Here is a 15734-nt window from a genome sequence, read left to right on the forward strand (position 1 = left end):
AAAAATTTACAAAATGCTTGGTTAAGAGATATTTAAAGGAAATCAGATGACTATTTCTGCCTTAGTTTTTAAATGGCAGATATTTCCATGCAAACTAGGATTATGTTAAGCCAATACATTTATCTATAAACAGAAAATGAATTGTGAAGCTGTATTATCTCATAAGTGTATGGCTATATAATATCAATATGAAAAACATGCAACTCAACTAACTCTAGTGCAATTTAATAGCCCCAAAATTCTTTTATATCCTTTGTCTCAAATTAAGTATCAACTTTCATACAGTACATAAAATCTTCATTGATTATACTTTTAAGTATATTTCAATTTATTATATTCTGCTTCAAAAGATCCTGCCATTTGTGACTACATGAATAAACCTGGAATTCATAAATGAAATATGACAAATAAAGAAAAATGTTGCATAATCTCACTTATAGGTGTGCTCTAACGAAAGTCAAGGGCACAAAGCAGGAGTTAGGGGAGATGGACAGAGGTGCGTCATAGGGTACCGAGTTGCAGTTGCGTCAGACAGATGAATAAATTTAGAGATCTAATGTACAGCATGTTGACTACAACTAATAACGCTCTACTGTAGACTGGAAAATTTTCTGAGAGGTTAGATTTCATGTGCTTTCACTGCACATACAAACAATGTGAAGATGAATACATTCACTAGATTAACTGCAGTGATCATCTCACGACATCTATATATAAAACTACCATGCTGTATACCTTAAGTATGTTCACATTTTTAACAAATTAATAGTGTTTGTCCTAAAAAGGAATTACTCAAATAATTAAAAGTGTGAAAATTTTTGATTCCTTTATGCTTTAGTAAGGTATGAAGTGAAGGTATTTTTGTATATATCAATTTTATTTCCTATTAATACAGACTCCTTCTCTTTCATTTTGTTTTCCCATGGATGTCTGCTGATATGTTATTAAATTATATCAACAAGTGGGAAAACAAATCCTACCACCCATGATGCCCAGAAAGGTTTCACCTTCTCCTTGATTTTAATCTCTATTTCACTTATCACTGTACTACTTCATTAGTAATTCAAAATAATATAAAACTAATTCAGAGTTTGATCTGTTTTGTTTATCCAAGTCACAGATATGTAGTAAATACTCAAATATTAATTGAGGGAATACATAAGTGAACTTGAAGGGAATATCCAAAGTAATCACAGAACTCTCATTACTAAAGGTGCCTAGAGAAACACAGTTCTTTATGAATTAACCATGAAATACTGGTGACTGACATCCTTTAACAACAACAAACCTGGCATAGTAACTGGCTAACTTTAATGCTTGAAACGAAACAAGTAGTTCCAATAAAATCTTTAAGAAAAATGATTTTTTAAATTTATGAAGTCCATCAGGAAAGCGACCATTGCAATTTTAATAGGTCTATGCAACCTTTGATAATTTGAAATGTTCTAAAAGTCTAAAGAGGGCAACAAACATCTCACTAGCTATTTTCTATCTCAGCATGAAATATTATAAAAACTATCTCCTCATAGGTACCAAAAATATTAACATCAAGATAAAGTCAAAACTATTGAAGGTGAATAAAAACAGATTATTCAACCTAATGTACATTTGAAGTATCATTCTATCACATAAAAATATATATCCTCTGGCATACATTTTACATTATCATCAATAATATTGAATTATTTCAGGAATATGTGCCTAACTTCTGGTTTGAAGAATTCTACCTCATACCCTCTAGTTTCAGAGGTAAACCCAGACAAATGACAGTCAATAAGATTTGCTTAGGTAAGGGTTGGAAAAGAAAATACACAACATTAACTATAGATATCACTGAAAGTCTATGCCCTTAAATATTCCTGATTTAAAAAAGGATACCCACAGGTGCTTAGTTCTCTCAACTGGAAGGTTTAACAAAACTACTATCAAGAAGATTATCCAAACCCTGAAACTAGATTATCCAAACCCTCTGTGGCCTGAGGGGTTAAGAGTGAATGTCTTTTTTTTTTTTTTTTTTTTTTAATCACTTGCTGTGACTGGCTTGTAAGTTTTCTTCTGCCCAGTGATTCCCATTCCTCTACCACCTGTGACAGAGTGAAAATCATTCTGTTGTGTGTGGGGGGAAGGGAGAGAAAAAAGGTAACAATCCCAAAGGAAAATCCCAACAAAATATACTAAGGTTTAGTGTAGCAACCCAAGAGCACTGAATTATAAGCAAGCTAAACATTTCTTGTTAAAATATGATTCTAATTGAGGTAAAGGTATATAAAATACTTGAAAAGCAGAAATAAAATCATCTAAGGGAAAAGCTAGGTTTAGAAATAATATTAAAGTTACTTGCAAAAAGATGAATGGGTTTTGTGAAAAGAATGGGTGCTATAAATACAATATTGGATATAGCTGAAGAGTTTATTCATGGGCAAGGAGTTATATATCTCAGAAATTTATCTAAAATTAAATACAAACCAGTAACATAAGTCTATACTGATTCTATGTAAAATGAAATAGTATGCAGCAGAACACCATTCTTGCTGAGATTATAAAGAAGATGATTTTTTAAATATTTAAAACTATAAAGGGATTTCAAGAAACAGTTGGGGCTAGAAGTTACTATGAAGAAAGAGAAGACTGAAGCCTCTAGGAGGAACATTAACATTTATCCATATTATATATTTTTAATAAAATAAACAATAGTATGTTTGCTTAGGGCTTCTCAGGTTACTCAGAGGGTAAGGAATCTACCTGCATTGCAGGAGACGTGAGTTTGATCCCTGGGTGGGAAAGATCCCCTGGAGGAGTGCATGGCAACCCACTGCAGTATTCTTGCCTGGAGAATTCCAAGGACAGAGGAGCCTGGAGCGCTACAGTTCGTGAGGTCGCATAGAGACAGACATGATGGAAGCGACTGAGCATGTGTGTGCACGTGCACACACACGCACACACACACACACACACACACACACGCATGCGCGCGCGCGCATACTTCATTTAATAGATATTCTGAGTAAACTGAATTTGAATTCAAGACAAATATTTATGGCCAAAAACCAAGAAAAAGACTTTAAAAAACAAGTGATCCAACTACTAGAATAAGTGCAAACATATACATATAACTTCAAAAACTTCAATTGTAAAAAGACAAATTAAAAATTGCAGTTGATTTGTCATATATAGCTTTTATTATGTTGAGGTATGTTCCTTCTATTCCTGCTTTCTGGAGAGTTTTAATCATAAATGGATGTTGAATTTTGTCAAAGGCTTTTTCTGCATCTATTGAGATAATCATATGGTTTTTATCTTTCAATTTGTTAATGTGGTGTATTACATTGATTGACTTGCGGATATTAAAGAATCCTTGCATTCCTGGGATAAAGCCCACTTGGTCATGATGAATGATTTTTTTAATATGTTGTTGGATTCTGTTTGCTAGAATTTTGTTAAGGATTTTTGCATCTATGTTCATCAGTGATATTGGCCTGTAGTTTTCTTTTTTTGTGGCATCTTTGTCTGGTTTTGGAATTAGGGTGATGGTGGCCTCATAGAATGAGTTTGGAAGTTTACCTTCTTCTGCAATTTTCTGGAAGAGTTTGAGTAAGATAGGTGTTAGCTCTTCTCTAAATATTTGGTAGAATTCAGCTGTGAAGCCATGTGGTCCTGGGCTTTTGTTTGCTGGAAGATTTCTGATTACAGTTTCGATTTCCTTGCTTGTGATCGTTTTGTTAAGATCTTCTATTTCTTCCTGGTTCAGTTTTGGAAAGTTATACTTCTCTAAGAACTTGTCCATTTCTTCCAAGTTGTCCATTTTATTGGCATAGAGCTGCTGGTAGTAGTCTCTTATGATCCTTTGTATTTCAGTGTTGTCTGTTGTGATCTCTCCATTTCTAATTTTGTTAATTTGGTTCTTCTCCCTTTGTTTCTTAATAAGTCTTGCTAATGGTTTGTCAATTTTATTTTTTCAAAAAACCAGCTTTTAGCTTTGTTAATTTTTGCTATGATCTCTTTAGTTTCTTTTGCATTTATTTCTGCCCTAATTTTTAAGATTTCTTTCCTTCTACTAACCCTGGGGTTCTTCATTTCTTCCTCCGCTAGTTGCTTTAGGTGTAGAGTTAGGTTATTTATTTGACTTTTTTCTTGTTTCTTGAGGTAGGCCTGTAATGCTATGAATCTTCCCCTTAGCACTGCTTTTACAGTGTCCCATAGGTTTTGGGTTGTTGTGTTTTCATTTTCATTCATTTCTATGCATATTTTGATTTCTTTTTTTGATTTCTTCTATGACTTGTTGGTTATTCAGAAGCGTGTTGCTTAGCCTCCATATGTTTGAATTTTAATAATTTTTTTTCCTGTAATTGAGATCCTCCAGCTCAACTCCAGAAAAATAAATGACCCAATCAAAAAATGGGCCAAAGAACTCAACAGACATTTCTCCAAGGAAGACATACAGATGGCTAACAAACACATGAAAAGATGCTCAACATCACTCATTATCAGAGAAATGCAAATCAAAACCACAATGAGGTACCATTATACGCCAGTCAGGATGGCTGCTATCCAAAAGTCTACAAGCAATAAATGCTGGAGAGGGTGTGGAGAAAAGGGAACCCTCTTACACTGTTGGTGTGAATCCAAATTAGTACAGCCACTATGGAAAACAGTGTGGAGATTTCTTAAAAAGCTGGAAATAGAACTGCCATATGACCCAGCAATCCCACTGCTGGGCATACACACCTAGGAGACCAGATCTGAAAGAGACACGTGCACCCCAATGTTCATCGCAGCACTATTTATAATAGCCAGGACATGGAAGCAACCCAGATGCCCATCAGCAGACGAATGGATGAGGAAGCTGTGGTACATATACACCATGGAATATTACTCAGCCATTAAAAAGAATTCATTTGAATCAGTTCTAATGAGATGGATGAAACTGGAGCCCATTATACAGAGTGAAGTAAGCCAGAAAGATAAAGACCATTACAGTATACTAACACATATATATGGACTTTAGAAAGATGGTAACGATAACCCTATATGCAAAACAGAAAAAGAGACTCAGATGTATAGAACAGACTTGTGGACTCTGGGAGAAGGCGAGGGTGGGATGTTTCAAGAGAACAGCATTGAAACATGTATATTATCTAGGGTGAAACAGATCACCAGCCCAGGTTGGATACATGAGACAAGTGCTCGGGCCTGGTGCACTGGGAAGACCCAGAGGGATCGGGTGGAGAGGGAGGTGGGAGGGGGGACTGGGATGGGGAATACATGTAAATCCATGGCTAATTCATTTCAATGTATGACAAAAAAGCACTGCAATGATGTAAAGTAATTAACCTCCAACTAATAAAAATAAATGGAAAAAAAAATTGCAGTTGATATATTAAATGTAATAAAGCAGTGGTTCTCAAAGTGAGGTGGTTTTTCCCCTTGGGAATATTTGGTTATTTCTGGAAATTTGTATTACTATAATTAAGAGGAGACCTCTACGTTATCCATTGAGCAGAGGTTACAAATTCTGTAAATATGTTACATCGCAGGGGAAAACTCTCCTACAACAAAGAATAACTCATCCCCAAATACTGTTAGTCCTGAAATTGAGAAACCTTGAAATAAAGGAAATAAAGAAAAAATATTGTTTTTCATGATACAACAAAATGAGGCACATGGAAATGCTAAAACTGAAAATAAATTCGTTGAAATTAAGAATTTTAGAGTTATGTTTCAGATTCAACAGAAGAATTAGTGAACTGGAAAAGAGGTCAATAAGATATCCAAATGAAGCATAGAGGCATGTAAATTTGGACAAATTTAGGGTAACATTGTCAATTTTTATTTAAAAGTCTGTAAAAATGGGGGAGAAGGAACTTTAACCTATACGGCAATTCTAAAATAATTAAAATTTAACATCACATCATCTAACCCATAAGCAATGCATGGCATTCTATTTTCTTCTTTAATTTTTTCCAGCAACATTTTCTATTTTTCATTGAAGAGTCTTACATCTGTTAATAAGTCCATTCCTGCTGCATGCTAAGTTGTTTCAGTCATGTTTGACTCTTTGTGGCCCTATGGACATAGCCCATTAGGCTCCTCTGTCCATGGGAATCTCCAGGTGGGAATAATGGTGTGGGTCATTGTGCCCTCCTCCAGGGGATCTTCCTGACCCAGGGATTGAACTCACATGTCTTATGTCTCCGGCATTGGCAAGTGAGTTCTTTACCACTAGTCCCACCTGGGAAGCCCAGATGTAAACTTATTAAACTAGCTAGTTCTTTTGTAGACTTCTTAAGGATTTTCCTCATAAAACATGTTACCTAAATAGTGATAGTTTTATTTATCCTCCTGTAGTCTGCATGACTTTTTTACTAATCCTATTTGTGTGTGCTAGAAACCATTTCTTCAGAGTTGATTGTCTTTACAAAGGCATAACAATCTTCTTATAGAGGTAAAATATGTCAGTGAAGCCACATAGGACTGGAAGCATCTGCACAGGAAGGTTTCTAATGAAGGCTGCTGTCTCATTAATAGATTTAAGATCATATAATGTTTGGCTTTGTTTTATTAGAGATATGTCTTTCCTCTGAGTTGTTCAGTTTATCAGTCTAAACTTTTAAAATATTTTAAATAAATGTTTTAATGTTTGTAGAATCTCTTGATCTTCCATTTTTTACTCCTGAAATGATAGCTTCAGTTTTGTGTTTCTAGACTTAAATTATATTCAGCTGGTACAAATATTTTCCCTCACAAGATTCTGAAGGTAAGAAACATTTTGAGTTCTTGAATATATTAAAAATAATTGCCTGAAATTTGTCTGCTAAATCCAACTTCTTGGTCATCCTGTGGTTGCTTTCAATGTTTTTATTCTTGCCAGTGGGTCACATATCCATATATTTTATATGCCTAGTAACGGTTGCTCCTGTACTAAATATACATAATACACTGAAAACTGATGCTTATCTTCCTTTAAATAATGTGCTTTATTCTAGTGGACAATTCATTTTAAGTTAGCTCAAATATTTGTCAAACTTTTTCCTAAAGGGAGGTGGCAACAACAGCAGAAACTTTTCTGTTCCGTAATCTTCCCAGCTGTTGTCATTAGCCGGGGCCTTGGACTCTCCTTCGAAGATACACAGTGTGGGGTCATATCAGTAATTTGAAGAGGGTTTATGAAACTTTCCTTCTATGAACCCCTCTTTCATGAGATCTCAGTTTTAATTTTCTCATTCTTCCTTTTGCCTCAAAATCTACCGTTTGACTTCTCACGTAAGACTGACTTTGATCCTATATACTTCATTCTACATGGTATCCTGTGACTAAAAGTCATGTGTGAATTTTAACTGGTGTGTTTGAATGTAAACTTCTAGTTTATGACATGTTACTACTGTTTTTAAAGTATCTTAATCTTTTATTAAAGTTTATTGCAGAAAATTAAAGTTGCTCTCTCATTGAAAGATGCAAAATAACATTAAGTTTGAGTTCTATTTTATACTGTTATTTATAAACACCTGAGAGACATAAGCTTTAAAATTTTACATCACCTAAGATGCATGTATATGTTTGAAAAGCACTGCAGTAAAGAAAATATATAATGGTGCTAAGAACATAAGATTATTATCCTATTGAAAGAAATGGTTATGTGATTTACTTTTGAAGGAAAAAACTAGAAAACAGAGCATCCCTGTGTTATTAGAGAATATTTTCTGAAATTAAAAAAAAATCTGAGTTCAAATACAATTTCTTCATTTTCTGGTATATTACCTGAAGCAAGTCATTGAACTTCTGACTCCAATTTTCATCTCTATTAAATGAGAATAATAAATATCTGTCATACTTGACTCATAAGCCATTATGAAGGTCAAGTGACATAAGTAAAATAAAAGAACTATGTTCATGTAACAATATATTAAAATAAATCTTTTGCAATTTTCATTTTGGCAGAGCTCCCAAGTCAATGTGTGTCAACTCCTGCAAGTTTCCAAATTCACCATGACACCACATTTCCCCTGCAAGAAGGTGAATGAAAGTGAGTCTCCTATTACTCTTAACCACAGAATTGTGAAAGTGTCCTCATGGATAGCAGATGCAGAATTTTCAATATAAGTGGACCTTGTATGCCCTGCACTCTCTATTAAGGGTCGCTATTGATGAAAGATTTTATGCTCATCTCAAAAATCTGGGCAAACTGAATCAGTCTTTAAGGAGACAAGGCAGAGAGAGTTCCTTGCATTTTTTAAAGACTGGGTGGGGGAGGAGTGGAAAGAAAGTTTTAGCTCATTCTTAAGGCTAAATCCAAGCACTGTGGACAGAAAAGTTCTGCCTGGAGCAGGATCTATTGATAGCTCTGTTCAGAAAGCAACAACTTCTACAAAGTGATCCAAAGCGCTGCTCCGCCTCTCTCAATCACTATGCCGAGATGTGAGAGTTTTGTAAGAGACAGTCTCCATGGGCTTGAGTCAGCTACAGCTACCAGGGCCCCTGCAGTTTCTTCAGTAATTGTTCAGAGTTCCACTTAAGCTGCTGCTCCTCAAACTTCCTGACTCCCCCAGCAAAATTCAAGAAGGAACCTCCACCACTGAAGAATTGAAGTACAGCTGCATTTCTGACTGCTTTTAAGGGTACTGCCCCAAACCTAAGTACCTTTCCATCCCTGTCTGAGTTAAAAATATCACTTTCTGTATGCCTGTCTTTTGAGCTTATATACATCTTAGCAAAGAACAACCTCATTCTTCTGGTTGCACAGGCCACAAAATTTGAAGTCATATCTCATATTTAATTTGCCAGCATATCCTGCCAGGTCTACAGTTAGAACATATTCAATGACTTCTCCCCACTTCTCCATATCATCTTGATACAACCTTCATCCTCATGTAGAATTTTGCCATAGTCACTTGACTGGTCTCGCCGTCCTATCCCTGAGGCCCTACTAAAGTGAAGACTTACTCACTCAGTCGAGTCCAACTCTTTGCAACCCCATGGACTGTCGCCTGCCAAGTGGCTTCTCTCTCATGGAATTCTCCAGGCAAGAATACTGGAGTGGGTTGCCATTCCCTTTTCCAGGGCATCGTCCCAACCCAGGGATCGAACCTGGGTCTCCTGCATTGCAGGCAGATTCTTTACCACTAAGCCACCATGGAAGCCCTTGAATCCCATACTGCTTTTCATCAGAACAGTAGTAGAAAGGAACCTTTAAAAACAGAAGTGAGATGAGATCACTTGAGTAATCTTTAGTTTTCTCAGAGTTACAGTAGCTGGCAGAATCCTTTAACAGTGGTACTCACATTTGGCTGTATAGTAAGCTAATTGGAGGTTTAAAACATTTTCAAAGGTCAAAGCCTATCCCTAATTAAATCTCAGAATCTCTGGGGGATGTGGCCCATCACTCTTTTTTCTTATGCATCTTGCTTGTAATTTGATCCCTGTTACCTGCTACATCATTTCACTCAAACCGACTCTGCTCCAAACACACTGGCTTCCCCACTGGGTCTAGAACTCATAGGCCCACTTTTGACTGATATCTTGTACTTTTTTTTTTTCTTTTTAACTTCAGTTATCTCTAGACTCTCAAATAGTTTTTCCTGTCTTCTTACTTCCTCTCTCTCATCCTCCAACTAAAGAAGTCAAACGTTGGACCTAGAAAAGGTGTGCTGTGGTGGGGTTAAGGTTAAAGACGAACCATAACATTCATTTTTCAACAGTCTATTTGAGCAAGATTTTCTGGGTTTAAGACGAAAAATTCAAAACCTGAAGTTCAGAATTATGATATTACCCTAAAGTGGACATAGCAATCACTAAACTGTTTCTTGGAATTAAGTGGCTGAAGAAAGTTTTATTTTCTTAAAGTGATAAGTTTCACAGAGCTTTGGATTTCATTCAGTGGGTCAGAATCAGATAGCATGAGCAGTTAGAATAGCTGTTTTCTGACTCAAACATTCAAGCTCCACTTCAGAAATGGATTTAATAGTTAATATTACTGATGAAGTTATATTTTAACTTTGTGCTAAAGAGAAATAAGCAGAACATGATTTCTCTAATTAGCCTATTATAATCATTTTCAAAACTAGTTATTTTCTTATTTCTTTACAGTATGCAAAAATATATACTCATAGCATCTGCCTAGGTATAATCAGTGTAGGTAAATTATTTAATTGTGATTTACCTATTACCAGACATTCATGAAAAGGAAGAATACTGGAGTGGGTTGCCATCTCCTCCAGGGGAATCTTCCCAACGGAGGGATTGAACCTGTGTCTCTCGTATCTCCTGCATTAGCAGGTGGGTTTTTTACCCCTAGGACCCACCTGGGCAACCCCATGAAGAGGAAGTAGAGGGGTAGGATGGGGTGGGAGGTGAGAGGTAGGCTCAGAAGGAAGGGTACAGAAGGTTTACCTCTGGAAAACCAACACAGTGTTGTTAATTGTCATTCAATTAAAAATATTTTTTAAAAAAGGTTTTGAAAAGTTAAAACTGGGAAGCAGAATTTTGAGAAGAGTCATTTCATTATAGTAACTTTTTTCAATTTCTGTTTTTTTCTTCTTACCCCCAATTTTTACTTTTTCTCACAAAATGGTTTTCTCCATTTTACTTTAATACTGCGAAAGCAATTCCTGGTGTAAAGGTGATTTCATGGCTAAAGTTCTCATCTACTAGCAGTTTCTCCTTTCCTAAAGGCTGAATTCTGTTTCTCTACTTAGCCTTTTTTTTTTTTTTAGGAAGCAGTAGACCCACTTTTTATATCTTAACTGCTACATGCATAAAGTAACCAAAAGGCTTTCCTGACTGAATGGAACCATTTTGCATTTAGACTCTTCTCTCTTCTCTACTTTAATGGGATTTGTTAAAGTTTCAGTCATACAACAACCACCAGACAACGTGGCTACTTTTACACTGAGAAAGAATAATCCTCTCCACTGTGGGGCGTGACGATTCCACAAAACACTGGTGAGGGGAAAAGCAAGTCAGCACAGTTCTTCCTCTATCTGATTCAGAGAGATTATTTTTTAATTGGGATATAGTTTTTTTTTTCTTTTTTTACAATATTGTGTTGGTTTCTACCGCATAATGAAGTGAATCCGCTATATGCATATGTGTATGTATGTCCCCTTTCTTGGACCTCCCTTCACCTCCATGCCACCATCTCAGTCTCGAGAGCACTGAGCTGGGCCCCCTGTTCTATACGGCAGGTTCCCACAAGCCATTTCACACATAGTTGTGTATATATATGTGTGTATACATACATGTATATATGGCATATATACATATATGTATATATTATATATATATAGCCCCCTTCCCCCACACCATGCCCACATATCCATTATCTACATCACATCTCCTTTCCTGTCCTGCTGATATGTGCCATTTTTCTAGCTTCCACATATATACTAATATAAACCTACATCAACAGATGAAAGGATAATGAAGTTATGGTGTATATATATATATATATATATTTACACACACACAATGGAATATTAGCCCCCAACATGGAAGAGAATTGGGTCATTTGTAGAGACATGGATGGATCTAGAGTCTGTCACAGAGCAAAGTCAGAAAGAATCTGCTTTGACCCCTGTGTGGGTATATATGCGTCTCTAACATGTCCAGTGGGATTCATATCTTTCTTGCTAGTGCTGACTTGCTTCAGTAGTGTCCCACTCTTCATAGATAGTAGCCCCCCAGGTGCCTCTGTCCATGGGATTCTCCAGGTGAGAATACTGGAGTAGGCTGCCGTTTCCTTCTCCAGGGGATCTTCCCAACACAGGGATTGAAGCCAGGACTTCTGTACTACAAGCAGATTCTTCACCATCTGAGCTTCCAGGGAAGCCCCTTCTTTCTTTACTAGCTATTAAAGATGAATACATATTGCCATTAATGCACCTCACAAAGAGTTTTGAAAAAAAGCTTAGTTATTGAGGAGCTTTAAGCTCAGCCTGTGATTTTTAAGATAAATGTTCATTATGCTACAGAACCTTATCTCACAGGTCTAGGTAAACACATTACACAATCCGCCATCATGATACTGGGGGGGTGGGTACCACCGCAATTCCTACTAAGACAGAGAGGAAAGTTCCAGAATGTTGTGTAGGATACTGTAGCTGAACTGAATCTTGTTCCACGGTGAGATCACCATTTCTACATATATTGAATATGTAAAGAAGGAGATTGGAATGTATCAAATTTCCCCTAAATTCTCATATAAAAGTGAGTTAAAGCTTCTTGGCATTGGTCATGAATATTAAAATATCTGATATGTCCATCTGTGGACAGACTTCAGGTTACAAAGCTGTGATCTCAGCCAATTATATATACATTTAATGAGCCTGGGGTTTGAGATTTCTAGCTGTCTGGGCAGGTTCGCACATTTGCTTTGCTTCCAGTTTCCTTCTTACTGCCAGGTGCATCCCTCCTTGGTTATGCTTGGCAGGCAATCAGGAATTTATAAATTTAAACAGATGTCTCTAATCAGAAGCAGAAACATTGTATAGTCAAAGATGAGTCTAGGTAAACCGATCAGGACATGGGGAATATCCAATTTTGTTTTGTCAAAAAAAGTATAAATTTTATCTGTTTTCCTGTGAGAATTTTGCTTTTTATACTCAGGTAAACAATTCAAGTGAAACAAATGGATTTGTTTACAAATGCATTCAACTGAGAAATCTATTTCAAAAATTTAGCTTTTCACATTTATACCCTTTTAGTTCATTTGTATGAACTAATATAGTTTGAGGTAAACATTCTGGAAATGGCTTCTTATATCTTTATTCTTACTGTACTTCAAAAAACTCATGAAGCTAGATGACCACTAGGAAATGGAACATTGGAATGATTAGATATATTTATTTTAAATTATTCTTAATCAAAGGGTAACTGCTTTACAATATTGTCTTGGTTTCTGCCACACATCAGCATGAATCAGCCATAGGTATACATATACCCCCTCCATCCTGAACCTCTTTCCCACCTCCCATCCCTCTAGGCCTTCATAGAGGAGCAATCTGAGTTCCCTGAGTCACAGAGCAAACTCTCACAGGCTATTTCACATAAGGTGATGTGTATGTTTCCAAGCTACTCTATCCATTCATCACTCTCTCTCCTTCACCCACTGTGTCCACTATCCTGTTCTCTATCTGCATCTCCACTGCTGCCCTGCAAATAGCTTCATCAGTACCATCTTTCTAGATTCCATATGAATGCATTAATATATGATATTTCTTGTCTCTTTACGACTTACTTCACTTTGTATAATAGGAATAAGTTCATCCACTTCATTAGAACTGACTCGAAGGTGTTCCTTTTTGTGACTGAGTACTAACCTATTGTATATATGTACCCCAGTTTCTTTATCCATTCATCTGTTGATGGATATCTAAGTTGCTTCCATGTCCTAGCTGTTGTAAAACAGTACTGAAATGAACAATGGGGTACATGTGTCTTTTTCAATTATGGTTTTCTCTCAGTATATGCCCAGTAGTGGGATTGTTGGGTCATACGATATTTTTATGCCTAGTTTTTAAGAGTCTCCACACTGTCCTCCATAATGCCTATATGTATTTACATTCCTACCAGTTGTGCAAGAGGGTTCCCTCTTCACCATACCCTCTCCAGCATTTACTGTTTGTAGATTTTTTGATGATGCCTATTCTGACCAGTATAAGGTGATAGTTCATTGTAGTTTTGATTTGTGTTTCTCTAATAATGAGCAATGTTTAGCATCTTTTCATGTGTTTATTAGCCATCTGTATGTCTGTCTACATTAGGTTATCATTCTATGATGATTTAAACACTAATGCCCACATTGGGGCAACTGATACCCAAGCTAAGGATGGAATGGTCATTGCAGAAACATTCTCAGTAGTGCTGTCCCCATGTCAATCATACCCATGCACCCCAACCTCTGCTCTTTGATTTATACAATTTTAGATTGTCCATCTGCTGCCTGTGCTTGATCCCCAGCTGGAAAGCACTGACATTTCTCTGTGATGAACACTCCAAACTCCCCACATTGTCATCTCACTTTATACTTGTTCTAGACTTTATTACCTTGTTACTCATCCTAACCCTGCATGAAAATTTAATTCATACCTATACTTGCCTCACACATACACACCTTTGCTTATCATACAGAAATAACATACACAAGTACTTAGATATTTGCACATAAAAAACTGATGCATTATAATCCATCATTTTAGAAAGTTTTTTAAACTAGGATTTTATATAATTCACTTGTGTCTCTACTCTTACTGAATCTTAATTCACAGACATCTCCCCAAACATACACAGAAATGAACACGTATACAGAATAAAAAAATAGTAATTTCCATGTTAATCTGTTTGCATTATATAACAATAATTCCCTAATATCTCAATTATATTTTTGATTACAAATATAAGATCACACATGTTTGACTATGCTAATATGCAGTATAAGTGGACTTTAGTATCCATTTTATTGTATATTTATCTGTATTTTGCTGTCATCAAAAATACTACCTGGGAACTTGCAATGTGGTGAATTGCTCTAGGCATTGTGGACACAATATGGAATAGAGACCCAAAGAGCTTAAGCTAATGAAAACCTCTCTAAAGCATAGAAAAACATTCTTTTAAATTTCTTCCTAAACTGTCCCTTTTATATTGAGAGGAAAAAACTCTCTTTTGGTAGATTTGCTTCCAAAATATAGCATCTATTTCCAGATTTGCTTCTCTGAAAGTGTAATTTTCTGCTGTTTATACATCAGGCTGGTCACAAAATGAGCAGGTAGAGTCCACTAAATCCTAAAGTATATAGTATTGCTGCCAGTATTATACCATTATTAGCATATTAATTGCAGTATAGTGGCAAAGGAAATGCAAATAGTTTGGTTTGGCACAACTCCCTAAAGATCAGATGGTCTGTACTATTTCCTAAGATCTATGTTTTATTATTTTCTTATTTTTGTCTCAATTGTTTAACTAAATTAAAACCTTAAATATTTTTGTCACTCAAAAAATAATATAAAAATCATTTTTGGCATTTTGAGTTTAACTTTAGACTGAAATCCTTGTATATCCTTGTATATTTAAGTTTAACACTCTATTGGTATACATTCTTATCTACTTCTTCAGTTCTCTGTAAAGTTGCAGTCAAAAGTATATATTGAATAAGTCAAAAAGTTAGGGTCACTTTTCTTGAAAATCATGGAATGCTTTTTGAAAATCCAAATTCAGAGTTTTTCTTTTAAACCTACTACAGACTTTCACCATTACTTTGAGCAGTAAGCTAAACAGTGATCCCTGAAACAACCCTCCTTTCTGATGTCCTTCAGCCACTTTTCAATTCAGAAAGTGAAATAAAAATGGAGCAACCACCAGTTCAAAATAATATTTTTCCAAACCTATCTCCAAAAGTAAACAAAAGAGCCAAAATAAACAAATGGAGCCTAATTAAAAGCTTTTGCATAGCAAAGAAAATTATTGACAAGACAACGTATTGAGTGGGAGAAAAATACTTCCAAATGTTATGACTGATAAGGGGTTGATATTCAAAGTACACAAGCAGCACATATAACAATATGAAAAAAGAACCAAGTTTTTATTTTTTTTTTAATTGGAGGCTAATTACTTTAGGAATGTTGTATTGGTTTTGCCATACATTGACATGAATCCACCATGGGTGTACATGTGTTCCCCATCCTGAACCCCTCCCACCCCATCCCATCCCCCTGGTTCATCCCACTGCACCAGCCCCAAGCACC

This window comes from Odocoileus virginianus, chromosome 25, assembly GCF_023699985.2.
Source record: "Odocoileus virginianus isolate 20LAN1187 ecotype Illinois chromosome 25, Ovbor_1.2, whole genome shotgun sequence".
In the NCBI taxonomy this organism is placed as follows: domain Eukaryota; kingdom Metazoa; phylum Chordata; class Mammalia; order Artiodactyla; family Cervidae; genus Odocoileus; species Odocoileus virginianus.